The 19,105-nt window shown below is 42.1% G+C and overlaps 1 protein-coding gene, 11 non-coding genes and 1 pseudogene across 12 annotated transcripts in view; 6 read left to right on the forward strand and 7 right to left on the reverse strand.

Annotated features, from left to right (window-relative positions):
- Window positions 1-19,105, reverse strand: part of LOC116672880 (NACHT, LRR and PYD domains-containing protein 12) — a 769,761-nt gene that overhangs the window by 542,566 nt on the left and 208,090 nt on the right. The window lies entirely within an intron of this gene.
- The window catches only part of LOC116672882 (zinc finger protein 271-like), a 643,109-nt pseudogene that overhangs the window by 452,293 nt on the left and 171,711 nt on the right, over window positions 1-19,105 (reverse strand).
- Window positions 2,530-2,611, reverse strand: trnal-aag (transfer RNA leucine (anticodon AAG)). The gene has a single exon. It is a non-coding gene; the product is annotated as a tRNA-Leu (tRNA).
- On the reverse strand, window positions 6,474-6,545 carry trnae-uuc (transfer RNA glutamic acid (anticodon UUC)). Its single transcript has one exon. It is a non-coding gene; the product is annotated as a tRNA-Glu (tRNA).
- Window positions 6,846-6,917, reverse strand: trnaq-cug (transfer RNA glutamine (anticodon CUG)). Its single transcript has one exon. It is a non-coding gene; the product is annotated as a tRNA-Gln (tRNA).
- On the reverse strand, window positions 9,924-9,995 carry trnaa-ugc (transfer RNA alanine (anticodon UGC)). Its single transcript has one exon. It is a non-coding gene; the product is annotated as a tRNA-Ala (tRNA).
- trnaq-uug (transfer RNA glutamine (anticodon UUG)) lies at window positions 11,600-11,671 on the forward strand. The gene has a single exon. It is a non-coding gene; the product is annotated as a tRNA-Gln (tRNA).
- Window positions 11,902-11,974, forward strand: trnat-cgu (transfer RNA threonine (anticodon CGU)). Its single transcript has one exon. It is a non-coding gene; the product is annotated as a tRNA-Thr (tRNA).
- On the forward strand, window positions 12,733-12,805 carry trnat-ugu (transfer RNA threonine (anticodon UGU)). The gene has a single exon. It is a non-coding gene; the product is annotated as a tRNA-Thr (tRNA).
- On the forward strand, window positions 13,268-13,341 carry trnat-agu (transfer RNA threonine (anticodon AGU)). The gene has a single exon. It is a non-coding gene; the product is annotated as a tRNA-Thr (tRNA).
- Window positions 14,150-14,231, forward strand: trnas-uga (transfer RNA serine (anticodon UGA)). The gene has a single exon. It is a non-coding gene; the product is annotated as a tRNA-Ser (tRNA).
- trnat-ugu (transfer RNA threonine (anticodon UGU)) lies at window positions 14,781-14,853 on the reverse strand. Its single transcript has one exon. It is a non-coding gene; the product is annotated as a tRNA-Thr (tRNA).
- On the forward strand, window positions 15,462-15,535 carry trnat-agu (transfer RNA threonine (anticodon AGU)). Its single transcript has one exon. It is a non-coding gene; the product is annotated as a tRNA-Thr (tRNA).

Below are 19,105 nucleotides of genomic sequence, written 5' to 3' on the forward strand. Positions count from 1 at the left end.
TTCATCGCAAGGAGCAGCGGCTCTACTCCAAACCCCACCATCCATTGGGTTAGAGATGCCAGCCCCCCTCCTGAGGAAACTCATTTTGGCCTGGTTGGCAGCCTGGTCGCCCAGCGTCTGGTTGGCAGCCTGGTCGCCCAGCGTCTGTTGGCAGCCTGGTCGCCCAGCGTCTGGTTGGCAGCCTGGTCGCCCAGCGTCTGGTTGGCAGCCTGGTCGCCCAGCGTCTGGTTGGCAGCCTGGTCGCCCAGCGTCTGGTTGGCAGCCTGGTCGCCCAGCGTCTGGTTGGCAGCCTGGTCGCCCAGCGTCTGGTTGGCAGCCTGGTCGCCCAGCGTCTGGTTGGCAGCCTGGTCGCCCAGCGTCTGGTTGGCAGCCTGGTCGCCCAGCGTCTGGTTGGAAGCCTGGTCGCCCAGCGTCTGGTTGGAAGCCTGGTCGCCCAGCGTCTGGTTGGAAGCCTGGTCGCCCAGCGTCTGGTTGGAAGCCTGGTCGCCCAGCGTCTGGTTGGAAGCCTGGTCGCCCAGCGTCTGGTTGAAGCCTGGTCGCCCAGCGTCTGGTTGGAAGCCTGGTCGCCCAGCGTCTGGTTGGAAGCCTGGTCGCCCAGCGTCTGTTGGAAGCCTGGTCGCCCAGCGTCTGGTTGGAAGCCTGGTCGCCCAGCGTCTGGTTGGAAGCTGGTCGCCCAGCGTCTGGTTGGAAGCCTGGTCGCCCAGCGTCTGGTTGGAAGCCTGGTCGCCCAGCGTCTGGTTGGAAGCCTGGTCGCCCAGCGTCTGGTTGGAAGCCTGGTCGCCCAGCGTCTGGTTGGTTTTGAGCCGTTTGGGTCCGTTCAGGGGCAATTGAACATCTGCAAGTTTTTGAATAGCTGCCTCAGCTTCCACTTCATTGGTTTCCAGTTGTGCTGAAAAATATGTAGAAATTGTTAAGTTCCAGCTACTTTTGACGTTAATACTGTAAAGAATTTACCATTAAGGCTTCTTTGTTTTTTATTAAAAAGCAAAGCAAGTATTAAGACTTCCTTTCAAGACTTTATCGCCCCAAAAGACTTCATTGGTAATTAGGCCAGTGGAGTTTGTTTACATCATTACCGAATCTGAATTGAGATTAAGCTAGCACAGCAGTTATGTTCATGTGCTGCATTTACTTTGTTTGGGAAATTCCACGCTCTACAGAGCTACCTTAGCTTAAGTTGGCTGACTGACTATATAAATGTCTGAATAATTTGAGAAGCCAGCTGTATACCCATATTGTATGGTCAATATAGCTTAAATTAAACATGGGTTGAATCCCCATTCAAAAGCCAGACAGCTTAACCTTAATTTACTACATTGTGCCACAAAGAACCTCAGCTGTAAACACAATTGCAGCATTTTCCCAATAGGGTTTCACAGAACTTGCTCACCTTCTTTAGCGGCTTGGATCAACATGGACTCCATTGACTGGAGAAGTGCGAAGGCCCTCTTCATGGAGATATCATTGGGAGACACATCTGTAGAACAAAATAAATTCAGTTAGCGTCTGTAAGTAGCTCTTGAAAGATTCAGTCACTAATGGTCTTACCTCTAATCATTCTCCTCTGCAGCTCATCATCATGTCTGTCATTTGTGCCTCCAACTGGCAAACTCAAGCCTAAGGACAATGCAACTGCTGTTAATCAAATGTTTGTGCGGTTTGACGCCACATATCATGAACTTGTTCTAGCTAAATTTCATTTCAGTAATTTACCCTACTCTTTACATTTGCTATACTCCAAAACATATTTGAACAGATTCAAACAGAAGAAATGTAACAACCTTTGTTAATCCAAACAGTCAGCACACAAACAACAAAGACCCTAACAGCTGCCATCACTCCAGTCACCAAGAGAAACTGGTTCCTGTGCTACATGCCAGGTTAAAAACCATCATGCAGGTAGCACAGCTGTTGCTGATCAGCTCTGATTGGCTCTCTCTGCAGAGTCAGTGCTAGTTGAGATTCAGCCCATGAAAAATGGGAATTTGAAGCAAGGGACAATTATAGACGATATTGGAAAGAAAGTCCAGGAAGTTGTGTTTTTTACAAGAAAGAAATTTGATGAGGTTTGTCTGAACACTGTTAGACTTTTTTTTGTAATTTGCGTTATTTTACTGGCAACGTGCTGTAACTTCCTGATTACAGTATCATAACTGTACATGTTTTTTTACAGTATAATACCCTTACTGTAACTTAATTTTACAGTGGTAAAAATACCCTTAGTTTTACTGTTTAAAGAACTCCACAGTAGCAAAGCCCCAGCGATTGATTAAATCCGTTGAGAAATATTGTAAGGAGAGGCTGTCTTGGTTGACATACCTCTTCAACATTGCGTGGAGGTCTGTGGCAGTGCCTAAGGAGTGGCAGACCAGGGTGGTTGCTCCCCTCTTCAAGAAGAATGGCATCTGCCCATTACAGGAGTATCACTATGCTCAGGCTCCTTGGTAAACTCTACTCCAAGGTGCTGGAAACTCAAGTCTAGCCAATCCTCAGCAAGGAGTGTGCCAATGTACGTACCATTTCAGCAAATGGCAGTGGTGGGATTTGAACCCACGCCTCCAGAGAGACTGGAGCCTTAATCCAGCGCCTTAGACCGCTCGGCCACACTACCTGCAAATAGCACTTCCCCAAATCGTGACAAACACAAAGAACGTAACTAACGGTATGCTTGTTAATGTTATTGGAACAAAACGTTTGCAAGGGAAAAGCCAATACTTACATACTAAAAAATTTTATCACTCTTGGTCATTTTCTGTGGCATTGTTGATTTTAGAATATTGTACCCAGCATTAAGTAAGTAGGTTTAGGTCTGTGTGAATATGGGCTGAGCATTTACCTGGGCAAAATTTGTGAACATCTTCTGTTGCATATTCACTGTAAAGAGCCATTACTCCTCCAACTGCCAACTATTGTTCCAGAGACGATAGGATATACAGTTTTAGATTGCAAGGTAACTGTCCAAGACCAAAGACTTCACTGAAATACCTCAAGTGTTCAAAACAGTTTGTTAATTTTTTGAAAAGTCATGTTTTTGATTACAAATTCCAGCACAGTTGTTCATTTACCATTCAAAAACAAAGTGCAAACATGAAACACATACTACTTAGATACTGCATCCATCCTGATCACAGCCACGAGGGGGATCTGCATGTGCTTTCTAACCAGCAAGTTTCTGGAGGTCCAAATGGCATCTTTGATGGTGGCCAGGGTGAGCCACTGATTTGCAAAGTCACATGCTGGTATCTGTTTCTTTGGCCTCGCCCCATATAGCACTAGCTGTGTGAGGACACTGAGTCTAGTTAAGGACAGCATATTTGTTTTTTCACCCACAAAAGGCTTGGCCATACAGCAAAGCCCACCAAAACAAGTTTTAGCTCATCTGTGTTCCCTTCCAGGAAGTCTTTAGTAAAAGGCAAAAAGATGTGTGTTATGTGTTTGAAGAGAAACCAGAGTAAGTACAGCCTTCTGCTCGAGAGCAGCAGAAACCCTAGACAACCCAGTTCAAACCATCGCGGTAAAACTGACTTGGTGTGCCGCTTTCCAAACTAAAATGATAAGAGGCAACTTGGTAGACTCTTACTGATGTTTATATCGGCACTCACAATGCCCTGTTTTTAAAAAACCAGCCAATCACAAGTGTTACATGTGAATAATCAATGTGTGAGTAATCAGGAAGCTCACATAAAAGATAGTTGCAAGGTTTACCAAATGTTTAACTTTGCAACCCGTAAGTTGTTGGAACCTTGGTTGCCGCCTTCCCTCACAATGTGAAACACAGATTGGTTGGGACAGGTTTCCAGAGCAGAGTGGCGCAGCGGAAGCGTGCTGGGCCCATAACCCAGAGGTCCGTGGATCGAAACCATCCTTTGCTATTTCCTATGCTTTGTATCAGCATGAAGTCTATTTCCATGTTTAACAAAGCATCTGTTGCTACAAGTGTCTGAAGTGAAAAGTCTCCACCTGCTGAAGTGAACTCAATTGCATGACAAGTTGATTTCATCCATAAATATGGAAACTACAGTACTCATACTGCTGTAACACTGGAAAAAAAACTGCACTACAGTACAGATACGTAACAAACTGGAGTTTGATGCCATATACTACACTACAGTACAAGTACATAAATACAGTGAAACTGTATAACATGTACATTTAAAGTGCTTGTTGGGCTGTCTGATAGCCTGAGGTATAAAAGACCACTGAGCTACATCACCGGAAGATTTTCATGTTTTTTTGGATTGTTTTCTGAGATATACTTAAACTTATCTTTATTAATCCTTTTGGATGACTCCCGCAAGGAGATATAAATATCACTGAATAAAAGAAGAAACTGTAGTAAAACATGTAAAGGGAATGTTGTATATGGCTTCAAAACCTATGGTATAAATTATAGTCGAAAAGTAACACACCTGTTGCCTTTCTGCTGGACAATGCAACGATCACTGCAAATCTTGTAACACAAACTGAAAATAATGCTGAGAGATGCATTGGTTGTCCATAATAGTATGTTAGGTTATTTCATCCATAAAACAGAAATTAAAGCACTCAAACCTGATCTAACACCCATAAAAACTGCAGCATAAACACAAAACAATAAATATACTACAGCACAATACTGTAAATAGATAAATAGTAAAGTAGAAACTGTAAATCATGTACATTTAAAGTGCTTGTTGTGTTGTCTGATACTCTGAGGTATTAAAAAGGGGGCATACCGCTTAGTTTGTGTTACAGGAGGTCTTGGGCTGAATCTCAGTTCTCTATCTTACCCCTTCCCCTTGGTTTTGCGCGTTCACGTGAAACCTAGTGCTGTCCCATAAACTTTTGAACAAGGGAAAAGGGTGTATGGCCCTTGGAACCATAGACAGTGAATTACAAAATCAAGGGAGGACGCGAGCTTACTTGAAGCAGGAGGAAACAGCAGCTGATCCACTTTGGGGGCTGAAAACGCAGAAGTTTCCTAAGTCCTGTGTTCATGTTGTACCCATTCATTATTGCATTGGTACTGTGTTATTGTAATAATTTGTAATTAATTCTTGTTCATGCACTGTATATTGTTGTTTGTTTTGATACGGGACACTGATGATATGTGAGGGGGGGGTTACCGCCCACAGGCTTCAGACTAGTCTGGAATATCAGACCAGCTGTAGTTAATTTGTTTGTTTGTGGTCTTGTGTGTATTTTTTAGTTTTACACATGAGTGCCTTTTTATGTGTGTGACATGTTAGTTATGGTTCTAATATTTGATAATGGTTCTGTAACATAATTTTATGTAATGTTTTTGCCTGTTATGTTCAATTTATCAGCAATAAAGACAGATTTTTGTCAACAAAATGTTTTTGTGAACATCAATGACATTCAAAACGGTCATAACTGAAACCCATATACAACACACCCTGTAGACAGGTTGTATATGTATGTATAAATGAAACATGTGTATACAGATTGCAACAGACCTAAGTACTACACAGATAAGAACATCTGCCTCTGCACCACCAAAGTGAACTTAAAATAACTATAAAATATATAAATATATACATGCATATGACACTGTTGTCCAAACCCCACAATCAACAGACAGAGACGGCATCTTGGAAGTTTGTGACAATACTGTACGGTGTTGTAACCAAGTGGTGTCCCATTTCATAGGGTATGTTTTCACCCCTACCCCTCACCCCTGGTTTCAAGGGCAAAGGGGTAGGGGTGAGGGGGAGAAATGGGATTCAGCCTAAATCCTGTCCACTTCCGGTTTGGCCCCGCCAGATACAGATATTCATATGTTAACAGATACAGATACAGCTGTACTTACTCATCTTTATTAAACACTTCTTGAGTTAATCTTCCACATTTTTGCCTTTTTACGTACGTACTACAGCTCTGATTTAATACAGGACCAATGTCAGAGATTGTACAGATCTTTCTGCAGACTTTCACCAGCTAAATACCAATTCCCATACCGGGAATTGAACCAGGGCACGGGTGAAAACCAGGGTTTTCCTTACTATTAGAAGTCTTTAAGAGCAGCAACCAAGACCTTTTGCACCACTTAGGCCAAATGATGTAAAATCAAACTAACTGAAAGCTTTCTCAGATGTACTGATTGTAGTCTCCAGAGGACTCCTTAAGAATGTGGTAAAGGTTATTTAGGTAGAATCCAGACTGCGGCTAACCATATGGGACTGACACGTTAATAATCACAGTGATTTTATAAATACATCCATAGATATGCCAGGAACAGGGCACATAAATACATACATCACTTGTTGATAAACACTGCAAGAAGTCTGGTAGTCAGAATTCAAGTTTTCACCTTTTCTCCACCACCATGTCTATTAAAGTTTCACCATAGAGATATACATTATGACTATTTATTGTCATACATGAGTTAGGTTTGGGAAAATGCATATCGGGCATTGGGTTAATACAGACCCATGACACAGACTTGCTGCAGACCTTCATCAACTAGATACTGATTCCCATACCGGGAGTTGAACCCGGGCCACCTGGGTGAAAACCAGGAATCCTGACCGCTAGACCATATGGGACTGACTACATATTAATAACCGGATTACATGAATCAATTCATAGTCTGGCTGGAAACAGCCTTCGCTTGAACCTGAATGAGAAGCTTCTTAAGTAAGTTTTATCTTGAAGCTTTTGAGTGTTCTTAGGTTTTTATCTGCTTTAACTATTACCGGACAGCGGGGGAACACGGAGCAGAGCAGAACGGCTGTTACGGAGGAATCCTCCTCAGTGTTCAGCTCCATTTTGAACCTGTAAGCTCACTTTAAACTAGATGGGAAATTGAAAGGTTGATCTTTTTCACCTGTGCTGTGGCTTAAAACAGGTTCCACTGAGATTTGAACTCAGATCGCTGGATTCAGAGTCCAGAGTGTTAACCATTACACCATGGAACCTTTCGAAGTATTGCTAGTGTTTGCTTGGCACAAACTAGCCACATGTGAGATATTGAAGGCACACAAATATCACAACAGATCAATGACCATTCAGGGGATGTAGCTCATGGGAGAGCGCATGCTTTGCATGTATGAGCCCCTGGTTCAATCCCCGGCATCTCCAACAGGTGATGTTTCCTGACGCTAGAAGAGCTCTTATTTGGAAAATGGAAAACAATGCAGCAGGAATTAAAAGACAAAAACATAACAAGTGTCTACCAACTCTGCACTTTACCCATGTCCTGCTTTACTCAACAATTGAGAAGGATTTGAGCATTTTCGTATAGCACAGTGTTATGTGTTGCAAGATTTGCAGTGAACATTACATTGCCCAGCGATGGTGGTATAGTGGTGAGCATAGCTACCTTCCAAGCAAATGGCCGGTGTTTGACTCCCAGCCATTGCAGTAGCTTTCTTTGAGTGATGTTACTATTTAACTTTGATTTATACAATAGCAGTGCAAGCATTTTGCCGTGTTTGATTTCCAGCCACCACCAGGTTTTTAAGCCATATACAACATTAACATTACATATTCCACCCAGGTTTATTCTCTTATTCCGTGATCTCACAAAAAAGTCAAAAAAATCAATCACATTTTGAGTGTCAATGCCCAATTTCATCGTCGTTATCATTTTGGCAGCACTCCACAAACATTCATTGTTATGTAGATGATACTCAATTATACTATCGATCAAGCCGAATGAACTACTCAGTTAGCTAACTTCAAATGTGCCTTCAGGATATTAAAACCTGGATGACCTGTCATTTTCTAATGTTAACTCAGATAAAACTTAAGTTATTGTTCTGGGCCCAAGCACTTTCCGTGACGCATTATCCAAAGAGTTAGTTACTCTGGATGGCATCACCCTGGCCTCCAGCACCACTGTGAGGAATCTTTTCACCTTTGTGATATTGCAAAAATTAACATTTGTATAGATATAACATGTTATGTTCCAGATGTATCAGTGTTACAACAGGTATCAGCACTGTAGTTTCCATTTTAACTTGACATGCCATTAACTTTACTTTTCAGCAGGTGGAAACCTTACATCCCAGACACTTGCGCAACAGATGCTTTGCTAAACATCCAAAGACTGGAAATAGACTTAGTGCGATACAAATGATAAGATTTAGCAGAGGATGGTTTCGATCCATCGACCTCTGGGTTATGGGCCCAGCACGCTTCCGCTGCGCCAAAGCTGGGGAACAATAGTCTGTAAGGGGGGGGGAAGAAGAGGAAAAAGGGGAAGAGGGAGGGAAGAAGGAAAAAGAGAAAAGGAAGAGGAAAAAAGGAGGAAAAAGGAGAAATGAGAGAAAAGATGAGAAAGATGCTAAATTACCCACAAAGTGTAAGAGTTGTATAGTTTCTATGAAGTCAGATTTTAATTTAATTGCTGAAATTGGAATGTTTCTGGGAAATAAGGGAAGTTAACGTAGATTCAAAGGTCACAGTTCGATCCCCACCTAGTGCCAGAAGATCCAATTACACTGTCCACAACTTTTTGTTCTACTAAACAAAGTTTTGGAGGAATAAGATATTAGTAAGGTTGGGAACCATTTAAACAATAATTTATAACGTTTAGATTGACTTTTGAACAATATATCTGTTTTTAGCACTGCATACATTTAGTAATCGTGCTATATTTGGTCAATATTAAAAGTTAGTCTTTATAATAAGTATTGTTTAGTAATAAATAATTTTCTTTTTCTTTAAACAATGTATGACAGGTAAAACCAAGCATTTTTAGTTCTCTTTTCTCTAAAAGCTAGTATGTCTTACAGTAATCAATGCAGGGAAGTAGGGTGTATAAAGGCAAGTCATATGCTCAGCAGTGTGTACACTATAATTTGGAATAATATTGAAATGAAGCAATTAATATAATACATGCCAACTTTATTACATTATTGATCTCAACAAAACAATATGTCTTTAGGTAACAAATAAATATTGTTTAGCACAAGAAATTACTGACTATACAAAGGTTTTTACACCAGGGAGGAAAATAAGAGAATCAACAAACTACTTCTGTACAAAGAGTAAAACACACATAACATATAAATCACAATACATCATAGTATTGTATGCATAGTCAAATCTAACTATTTACATTTTCTACGCAATGAGTCTTCTTCTCTTGCGATTGCCATTGAAGCAGAAAATGTTTTGATTGGTAGGAAATGGAGATGGGCGTTGCCAAGAGGAGGCGCTTTTTTGATTGGCAAGAAATGGATATGAAGTCTCTCGTGATTGGCAGAAAATGGAAGGGAGCTTTGGGTTTGATTGGTAAGAAAGGAGATGAGAAAGTGGACAAATACGTTCTGGGTAGCGCCACTCTGCTCTGCTGTTTGGGCTTAGGGGATGGAAAATTCTGTGATTCACATTTTGAGGGAAGGTGGCAACAAAGGTTCCAACAGCTTACGGGTGGCAAAGTTAAACATTTTGTAGACCTTGCAACTTGCGTATCACTCTGCTCAGCCTCCCTGGTCTACTCCAAGGTGGTGGAAAGGAAGCTTCAGCCAATCCTCCGCCAAAATGCCCCTTATGTTTTTAGTTACTTCACAAATACATAAAAGTTCAGCACAAATGATGAAGTTGCATTCCAGCAATGCAACCTTTGCAAATGGCAGTGGTGGGATTTGAACCCACGCCTCCAGAGAGACTGAAGCCTTTATCCAGCACCTTAGACCACTCGGCCACACTACTTGCATGCAACCAGTCTCTTTATTTCAGAGTCTTCCAGAGACAATAGGATATACAGTTTTAAATTGCAAGGTAACTGTCCAAGACCAAAGACTTCACTGAAATACCTCAAGTGATAAAAACAGTTTGTCAACTATATCACCCTCATTAGGCAATGCACTGTTTATTGCCAATCTTGCCATTAAGACTGACGTTTACATTAGTTACCATGAACTCAAGGAGATTGCTTTTCTATTTCAGAATAAGGGCTTTTGAAGCACACTTATTGGAGATGCCGGGGATTGAACCCAGGCCCTCATACATGCAAAGCATGCGCTCTACCACTGAGCTACATCCCCTTAATGTGTTCATTGAATAACAGAAGAAACATAGGTAAAATATGTAATATTTATGTTGCATATGGTTTCAAAACATGGCGGTGATGGAGCAGATTTACAGCTATAGACTTTGCAAATCAGTGGCTCACCTTTACTGCCATCAAAACTGCCTTTTGCTTGCAGGTAGTGTGGCCAGCGGTCAAAGGCACTGGATTAAGGCTCCAGTCTCTCCTGAGGCGTGGGTTCAAATCCCACCACTGCGTATTACATAGCTGGAAGCCAACCAATGTGATGTCTTGCAGCTGTGTCATTTGGGCTGAACTTGGTGAAGTAACTAGATTCATCCATCAATCACCTTGCTGAGATTGTTCCTTGCTAACCTGAGGTTCAACAATTGGTGAAACCTTCCTTTCCAGCACTTTGGAGTAGAAAATCAACAAATAATTGTGATAATTAAACGTGATCTCAATATTGATCAAAATAATCGTGATTATCACTTTGGCCATAATCGTGCAGCCCAAAGAGATCTAATGTTTTATCAAACCAGGTTGGGCAAGTAACCTTTCTGCTGACTTCTTGTTAAATAAAGCAAGTAACATCACTCAAAGAAAGCTGCTGCGATGGCTGGGAATCGAACCTAGGTCAACTGCTTGGAAGGCAGCTATGCTCACCACTCAAATCTTGTAATACATCTGGGCATTGAGACTGTGAAGTGCGCTCTATCACTGAGCTACAGCCCTTGATGATTCCGAAATTCCCTCCAGGGGGTCCTGTGTTATCACATTAACAAGAATGGGAAGTGCGTTCAAAACCATTGTTGACCTTTAATAGCTCAGTTGGTAGAGCAGAGGCCTGTAGAGGCACAAATCCAAAATCCTTAGCTTACTGGCGCAAAGAAGCAGTCTCTTCAAGAGTTTCCCTTCACGGATCAATCAAGTATTTCTGATTCTGATGGACAGACAACCCAAAAGCATAATACTTCTTGCTGAGACATAACAAAAAAAAAACAGGAAGGGCTCATTTAAAGGTTTTATTGCTTACTTAGCCATATAGTTGTAACATTATTTATTAATATAACATTAAAAATAATCCCATGTTAGTCATATTTTTTATGTTTTAATTTATTAAAAAAACTATTAAAGAAGATAATGATAAACAAGCTAAAGATCGGATGGCTGAGCGTTCCAAGGCGCTGCGTTTAGGTCGCAGTCTCCACTGGGGGCTTGGATTCAAATCCCACTTCTTACATGAATTGTTTCCCTCTAGAACTAATTTCAGAGACATGGTATTGGGAATCTTGAACTCAGCTATTCTCTACATTGTAGTGGATATTAATTTGCGCTAAGATACTGAATTGAAAGTACAGCCGCACCTTTTGTGAGCATCTGCATTATCAACCCATGTAAAGTTATGTGTACACAGTAGACCTATCTACTGCTGTATTCATTGTTTGTGGCAAGAGCTTTAAAACCTATTCTTGACTTGCCTTGTTCCACATCCTGTGTCAACGCTTAGCTTACTAAATGACTTAAGTTAGCCAGTAATTGTTGTGTGCCTTCAATAGCATAAGTGTTAATATTATGAAAGAAGCTGCCTGGCAAACCAATGTTGCCTTTCAGAACAGTGGTTCCATGGTGTAATGGTAAGCACTCTGGACTTTGAATCCAGTGATCCGAGTTCAAGTCTCGGTGGAACCTGGTTTAAGCCAGAGTACTGGTGAAATAAACAATCAACCTCTACACTGTCCACATCTAGGCTAACGGGTTCTTGGCTGTTGACTGAAAACAGTATGTTGGTGGTGGCTGGTTGAACTGTGACCTGTACTTCATTTTAACCTAAAGGAGCTCCAAATTTAGACTTAGTTGAACATATTAAAGATATTTTCACTAGGTCATTATATTTTTGCAAGACAGACTTAGCTGCAGGAGGCGCTGTAGCTTAGTGGTTAAAGCGCCTGTCTCGTAAACAGGAGATCCTGGGTCCAAATCCCAGCAGTGCCTGGTTATCACTTAATAAAGTGTTTCCACATGGTTCGTGAAACTTAACATGCAACAAAGATGAAGCCTGATTTTCTAGAGCACTAAAGTGACATGTGATGTTGTTTTGTACCATAACATTACATAAAGCGAATAAAAGCCTTTTGTTGGAGGTGTTTTTGCAACTTTAGTGTGAAGATTATAAAGTTTTTACTATCATGAATTTCAGTCTTACCTTGGAAGCTTAGGGCTCCTGCACACTGCCTGCACACAATGAGCGTGTCAGCTGAGGTTAGAATGCCTACCGTATTGGTCAATACTGTTAACATGGGAGAAATAAAAACAGACACGCCCCACAGCAAACGCTATGTTAACTGTTGAGGAGGACTAAATTAAGACTGTGTTTTAAGCTTTTCATGGCTTTCCATGAGAAATGGCCTGATAACAGCTGTTTTCAGTGTTGATGGAACATGGCCTGACCGGAGGGAGTGGTTAATGACCTTTGTGATGAGGGGACTTATGGCATGGAGGCTGGATTTTACCAGGGCTGTGGGAAAGGGTCTCTCATCTCTCAAGGACCTTGCATTGGACTTCTGTGGTTCTCGGTAGGCCTGCCTATGAACAGGGAGTCCTGAGGCGTTGCTCAAGGACATGTCCAGCTGTTTTCATTTGCCAGAGTTCGTAGGGGTCCCCTGCTGTAGCTGCTGGACGAAGATGGATGGATGGAAGCAACCCTGTTCATTAGCTCATTGTATTCTTGCAAGACAGGCTTATCTGTAGAAGGTGCTGTAGCTTAGTGGTTAAAGCGCCTGTCTTGTAAACAGGAGATCCTGGGTCCAAATCCCAGCAGCGCCTGGTTCTGCTATGATTTGTGATTCTTAACAGGTGCAACAAAGTTACCAGTTGCATGATTTTCCAGAGAACAAAAGTGACATGTGATGTTGTCTTATAGCATTATATGTGGCTGAAAACAGTCTATACCAGTGGAGTGGAATGCTTTCATAGATGCAGGTGGGCTGCACAATGTTAGGTCAGCCATTTTGGGAATCACTGGTTTAGATTTCCACCGATGACACTCATCAAGTGTGCAGGTGATGACGGATGGCCTCCCGCCCTCTCACCCATCTCACCCCGTACACAACCTGTTCCAGCTCCTTCCCTCTGGTAGGCGCTACAGAGCACTTCACGCCAAAACCAACTGAATCAGGACCAATTTCTTACCACAAGCCATCACTCTGATGAAATATTTGCACCGCTCTTCTATGGCTTCTGAATGAGAGTAGGTTTGTTGTTTTGTTTGTGAGTAGTACTCAAGGGGGTGCTGTGGCTTAGCTGGTTAAAGTGCCTGTCTAGTAAACAGGAGATCCAGGGTTCAAATCCCTGCAGCATCTTGTTGTTGCAGTCATTACCTCTGTTTGCATCCCATCATCATGTCTACCCAATCCCCATGCTACTCATTAAGCCCTGGTAGCAAATGAAAAAGGCATGTTACATTTACACAGAAACACTACATCGAAACAGACTTAAGATTATGCATAAAAAAACACATGAAATTCAGATCAATGCAAGTTTAAGCTAGTTCATTCATCAGGTTTTGTGGTTCTGTTTATAGAAACTACATCCTGTTATATCGCGTGATCATACATGAATTCACGAGATCCCGTGGGTCCATGTGACTTCAGTGGTCCGTCATGGCCTGCAACAAATCCGGACCTGGTGGGTGTTGACGGACTGCGGATCACGGAGCAGACACGAAGCAGAGTGGATCCGCAGTTGGTGGAAGTCAGGGGTAAGGCCTCCTGCACACTCCTGTGTGGTGTGAGCATGGCATTTCTGTTGCGTGGCATTTTCTTGGTCTTTGCACACCAAAACATTTTCTGATGTGACGCTGCTGCTGCTAATCTTGTCTGTACACATGTATGTTTCTCATTGACTTGTGATTAAATAACTTGTTAAATGTCAATCTGGACTGGTTCGGAAATGAATCAGATCATCTAAAGGGGGTGGATTAACTACCCACATTACACCTGAAATACCTTCAAGATTTGAATGATCCTTTGGAACTGAAGTGTTTGGGAATCCCCATCAGTCATTCAGAACTGCCCAAGGCTCTATCTTTGTCTGATTGATGGTACTAACTGTAATGGAGTCTGTCAGGCCTCAGGGGTTCTCCATTGTAAAAACCAAATGTATTTTACAGCTGTGATGGCCGAGTGGTTAAGGCTTTGGACTTGAAATCCAATGGGGTCTCCCTGTGCAGGTTCAAACCCTGCTCACAGCGATTTCCATCTACAGAATAAATAAGAATTTAGTGACATATAGGGGAGGATGATATTTTGAGAAATTACAGTTTATAGGCGGTGCAGATCCTTCCAAATTGGCTCCCTCTTCTTAGATCCATGACGACCCTGTGATTCTTCCTTCAGTTGCATATCCCGATATAGTCAACTAATATCAAATAATCAATTCATTAATTTTCATTCCAGCAGCATCAAAGATGTTAAAATCAGGCAGTCAGCGCCCAACGTGCCTTGACCGATAAAGTTCCTGTTTATTTCACCTCAGTCAGCATCACATGCACCTGAAACCCCACCCGACAGTGATGTCACAGGGTCCTGGTGTACACCGGGGCCACGTTCAGCCCCAACAAAACAAGGTTTTGAAAGCATTAAAAAATGGGTCCAACCCATTTCCCTTCAGATATGTATTGCCCCTCAACAGGCCACAACTGGGCAAAATTAAATAATGCTTGTTAAGCACTATAGCAAAAATAAATAACAAATATATACAATCTTTGTAGTGCTGATAACAAAAGTATTAACTGATTATCAGGCACTGCTTGGATTTGGACCCAGGATCTCCTGTTTACAAGACAGGTGCTTTAACCACTAAGCTACAGCGCCTCCTACAGGTTTGCCTGTCATGCAAGATTACAATGAGCTAGTGAACAGGGTTCCAACCATCCATCTTTGTCAAGCAGCTCCAGCAGGGAACCCCAAACTTCCCTTTTCAGAGCGACTGGTTGATCTCGAGGCGTTCCCAGGCCAGGTTGGAGATATAATCCCTCCACCTAGTCAAGTCACCTTACCCAAGACCTACTCCCAGGTGGACGTGCCTGGACTACCTCCCTAGGGAGGCCCCCACGAGGCAATTTCTCATTTTTGTATTGCAGCACACCCAGCTGCTAGAGCTTCTCAACGATCTGGAAGAGTGCTGGGCCCTGAAGCGTCCACCTCAGTCTGGTTCAAATGGTGACTGGTCCACCTGGTGGACTGAGCTTCCCTGGCTCTAGTTTAATGTTTGTGTTTCTTGTTGTTTAAACAAGTATAATATTAATGAAATGTAATTGGTAATACGTTATATTACTGTGTTAAAGCAAAAAGGAATACATTACTTTATTTGCGTTACTTTTGTAACACGTTACTCCCAATACTGCCAGTCAGTATACTGTATGTTTAGCTTATTCTAGGTAAAAGAGAAATTAAGACTTAACATTACACCTATTCATGGAGGTGCTGTGGCTTAGTTGGTTAAAGTGCCTGTCTAGTAAACAGGAGATCCTGGGTTCAAATCCCAGCAGCACCTTGTTGTTGCCGAGATTACCTCAGTTTGCATACCATCATCATGTCCACCCAAACCCCCTGCTACAGATCACTTTGCATTCAGTCTCGTAATCACCATAAAAATTAGGTATCACTGAAATTTGAACTTGTGTTGCTGCAGTCAGAGTATACAGTGCTCATCCTGAGTGGGCCAGTATAGTGCATCAGAATTGCTTGTTGAATGGTCTGTTAGCTTTGAAACCCCCCTTTCCCCACAGCTTTCAATTGTAAATTGTGCACTCTTGGGGTCATAGCATGGGTCAGGAACCAAAACGGACACACCTGGACTCAATGTGGGCGTTGGCCGGCAATATTTGACACGTTCAGACCATGAAGACAGTTATCAGTTAATTTCCCATCTGGCAGGTATACTTGTGGACTCAGTTGGACATTTTGAAGATAATTGCACAATTTTGACCCAACTGTCAGTCTATTGCCCATCTGGCAGGGACATTTCTGGATTCAGGTGGACATTGTGGACAGAAACATTGATGGATCTTGATTCCCACCATGGGATTTAGCCTGTATTGCATTTTGGGGTACAAGGTCAATAAGATGCCATTAACATCCCGCGCAATGTATTGCTATTGTCAAGCAAATTGCCACCCTAGTGACTTTCTTCCATGTCTCCATGAACGCCCATATGTTTGGGCTGACAATTACAAGAGCAGCCGAAAACCCTAGTCGACCTAGTCCAAACCATCGCGGTAAGCCTCACTGGGTGTCCAAACTAAAATGATAAGAGGCAACTTGGTAGACTCCTTACTGATGTTTATATCTGTACTCACAATGCCCTGTTTTAAAACACCAGCCAATCACAAGTGTTACATGTGAATAATCAATGTGTTAGTAATCAGGAAGCTCACATAAAAGATAGTTGCAAGGTCTACCAAATGTTTAACTTTCCAACCCGTGAGCGGTTGGAACCTAGGTTGCCAACTTCCATCAAAATGTGAATCACAGACCTGGGTAGAAATTCCAGAGCAGAGTGGCGCTTTCTCGCTCAGAATCGTCTGTTCTATTTCCAATCTTGACAGCTAATCACGTTCGGTCATGTCCAATGTGAAATTCACCCCCGTCCAGTCACGTAGCGGGATGACAATGGATCTAGCCAATCATAACGCTGATAAATTGGAAAGATTGGATGACGCACCACGTACATGACGCTGACGTCCCAAGCGTCATAGGATGACGTTCACGTACATGACGCCCCCAGCGTGCCTAGTAACGGTTTGTTGTCATCGCACTTAAGCTGACAGTGAGATAAACTTCAATGGTAAGTAACCATTAACATGCTTTTCCTTCTTAAATAGGCCTATACAGTTTATTTAATACCTTCACACAAAGTGTTCTGATAATTTTGCCAGGTGTTACATTGTTATATGGCCGTAGCATTATAGCTAACAATCGCTAATGCTAACTGTAGCGGTAGGCTAGCTAATATGATCGTTTGTGTCATGTGAAATGTAAACTAACTGACATTAACGTTACTATTGATAAACGTAACTTGTGAAATATTAATATAAATAGAAAAAGCCATGTAACTACTATGTTGTTACTATTCTTAGTTAACCACCTGCACCTGGGTAAATTGCAATCTGTAGCTAAATTAACTACTGTATTATGGCTAGTTTGTGTCATGTAAACAAACTAATGTTACGATCTACATATTATTCTCAATATTACTGTGAATAGAGAAACTATATGTAGCTAACTTGCTATGACATAGCCTACTCTATGCTAATCATCCAGGTAGATTACTACCCATTTAAAAGTAACTTGATTGATTTTGATAATGGAGCTGTCATAGTAGGTGTGCGTTTGTGCTGTAGTGTCACAGTGTATTGTCCAAAGGATGCTCATTGTATATTGTTGTCCATATTCATGTTGCCTTTAGATGAGCAATAAGCCTAAAAGCAACAAGTCCATGGGGGAAGGAGAGTGGATGGCGAGGTTGAGGGCGTATGCCGGCTCAGGGGTTTGGCCTTCTGGAGGCAAAGGACCAGCCCCTAAGCAGCGGAAGTGGCATGACCTCTATCAGAAGGTAAAATATAGCAATATATAATGATAACTTCAAAAAATATACCATACAATAGTGCAGATGCTATGAATAAAACAAATTACTGTACACCCCAGTCTAAACAGGGTTGTGATTGTTTCAGATTGAGAAATGTCCCATGCAGGCCTGTGGACAGACCACTCTGTTTGGAGGGTCAGTGGCCTGTAATTGTGGATTTCACTGCACTAAGGTGATCTGTTTTAAATTGATGTATCATTATGTTTAATCTCACATCTCATGTCTGCTGCAGTGCTGTTGCTGTTACATCACGCATCACAATGCTGTTGCTTTAGCAGCCCACCACTCAGCCTCCTGCCGCAGCCTCGCAGTCTGCTGCTCTGGTCTCGACCGCTGGTGCAACGGCTGCTGTGCCACCATCTTTCCGGCAGGTCCAGCTGGTTATATACATATATATATATATATATATATATATATATATATATATATATATATATATCCCTTTCTCCGTCTTCTGTGAGGACTCCCAGTCCCCCTACTAAGTGTGTCAATGGTGAATAATTCATTAAATAACTCTTTATATATATATATATATATATATATATATATATATATATATATATATATATATAGTGGTTTTGTGTTTGTTACATAATCAAATTAATATTGTTTGTCTTTTCAGTTCAGGCAAACAGGAGGGACCTCATGGAGGTGCCACTGCTGGACCAGGTGCGCATGGAGCACATCTGGCGTGTGCAGCAACGCCACGTCAAGTGCATCCAGGACCTGCCTGGTGTGCAGCTTTATACAGAGACGAGTACCACCAAGAAGGGGGGTGTTGTCCTGAGTATCGCTGTGCCAGAGGGTCCACGTCTCTGGAATCATTTCATTGACACCTGAACACGTTCATTCCAGGTGGGTGTCTTCCTTACAGTACATCATAAACACCCAGTATAGTCTTTTATGAAAAGAATCATTAGATTGGAAAGCCAGACCTTTTTAATGGACTATTAATATTTTATTTTTTTGTCAGGAACTAGTGCAAATGCGCTGGATTTCCATCTTTACCTCCTGGAAGGCCTGAACAGGTGGAACGAGGATCGGGGGAGTGCGGCGGTGACCAGTAGGCCATCGTCTCTGCTCACCTACGCCGGGCATGTGACCCAGTGCGTCAACAGCAGCAGCTTGAAGGTGTTTGGCCGGCCATTTGTGCCAAACTTCAGGCCACCCTCCAAATACACTGGTATGCTAATGTAATAATAACTGTCTACCTAGTATTTTTGGTTTGTTGGCTTCTAAGTGTTTTAACCGACATTCAAAATAAAAGCTAACTATATACTTAACATGATACATGACATTAACTAATTAATTACGTGTGCATGCTTGGGCACATGTTTATGTTTTCTTTTTAATAGGAGAGCTGCTTGGTGTTGACTACCTGTTAAGTCAGACTGGGCAGCCCCTGCAGGTCAGCCCTGACTCAGAGGAGACAGAAGACATGCTGGAGGATGTGGACGGGGGCGAGGAAGACAATGA

The sequence above is a fragment of the Etheostoma spectabile genome, chromosome 23, assembly GCF_008692095.1.
Source record: "Etheostoma spectabile isolate EspeVRDwgs_2016 chromosome 23, UIUC_Espe_1.0, whole genome shotgun sequence".
Classification (NCBI taxonomy): Eukaryota; Metazoa; Chordata; class Actinopteri; order Perciformes; family Percidae; genus Etheostoma; species Etheostoma spectabile.